We start from the raw sequence: 1,387 nt of genomic DNA on the forward strand, positions 1-1,387 counted from the left end.
CCCTAAAATAAAGTGTTACCGAAGTCACTTTTGATCAATGTAATGCATCCCTGCTCAATAAACGTATTAATTTCTTTTAAAAAAATAACACCTTTTAAAAGAAATTACAGAAGCAGAATGGGTTTAAATGCTGTTTTGGTTTGAGCTGAAAGAGTTGAGCCGCTCATCAGTGCGGGTGTGTGTTAGCTGGGCTTTCAGCAGTCAGTGCAGCTGGTTTGATCTCAGTTTCTCACAGAGATTTAAAGTAGCTGCTCTTTAGCACCTTGCCAGAACACTCCTGCCTCTACCTGAGAAACCTGCTCGCACGCTTAACAGTAACAACCTGCCATCTGTCTCTCACTCAGTACATCCTCAGAGCAGCGACACACATGGACACAGTCTGGTTTGTCTGCTAACACGCTGAGAAAGCCGCTGCAGTGTGAAAATGAGTTTGTCTGGTCTGTGTGTCGTCTGATATGCCACATCGGACTCAGTTATTGCAGTCAACTGACCTAAAACAGAACATGCATGACATTTCAACCTTCACAACTTTTATCCAAGTGTCTAAAACATTTTGGGGTCACTGTATGTGCCTCTGTATCTTATGATGAAAGTTTTCTTTGTTAACAGACCGAGAAAGGCAGTGCCCTTCATGAAGCAGCTCTATTTGGAAAGACAGAAGTAGTACAAAAACTACTCAACGCAGGTCAAAATAAACTCAAATGCAGAAATTACAAATGGTTGGACTACAGAAATTGTACCCAGGACGCTCTGTGCGATTGTTTTCCAGGTATTGATGTGAATATCATGGACAGTAAGAGTCTAACAGCGCTGGACACTGTTAGAGACATGCCCTCTCAAAAGAGTCGACAGATCGCCGCCCTCATACAAGGTACGTCTGGACCAGATATCACACACACATCTCTGAATTCTCCTCAGGTCATCGTTTTCACTCCTGTCTTCTCTCTAAAGCTCATATGAGCGTCCGTCCGTCAGACACGAGCCTCCCTCCTCCACCAGTGCCTCCACCTCAAGAGAGCCTGAGCCCCAAGAGAAAAGGTCAGAGAAACACTCGAAAAACTCCACTCAATGAAATATCTCAAACTTAAAATATTAGGTACAAGCTATTAAATCATTTAAATATAACTTATGAAAATTCAAGTTCAATTTTAAAGTTAAGAATTAAATTGCATTTAGTACCATAACAAATAAAAGTGAGTACACTTTAAAACCCAATGATTTAACTCTAATTATTTGAGGTATCGGATAAAAAAAAAAAAAAACATTATTCATGAGTAATATGAACTTATTTATTTGAATCCAATAAAACAAGATGACGCTTAACTAGTAGCTAGCAGTAGTGCACACACACTCTCTCTCTCTCTCTCTCTCTCTCACACACACTCAC

General features: G+C 40.4%; 1 long non-coding RNA gene across 1 annotated transcript; it reads left to right on the forward strand.

The window, feature by feature from the left end:
• Nucleotides 1–99: 99 nt before the first annotated feature.
• Nucleotides 100–1,074, forward strand: LOC107682955 (uncharacterized). The gene is made up of 3 exons (XR_001633633.1): nucleotides 100–685; nucleotides 770–871; nucleotides 952–1,074. It is a non-coding gene; the product is annotated as an uncharacterized LOC107682955 (long non-coding RNA).
• The last annotated feature ends 313 nt before the right edge of the window (nucleotides 1,075–1,387 follow it).

Source organism: Sinocyclocheilus anshuiensis, unplaced genomic scaffold (assembly GCF_001515605.1).
Source record: "Sinocyclocheilus anshuiensis isolate Anshui unplaced genomic scaffold, SAMN03320099.WGS_v1.1 C32745917, whole genome shotgun sequence".
Lineage (NCBI taxonomy): Eukaryota > Metazoa > Chordata > Actinopteri > Cypriniformes > Cyprinidae > Sinocyclocheilus > Sinocyclocheilus anshuiensis.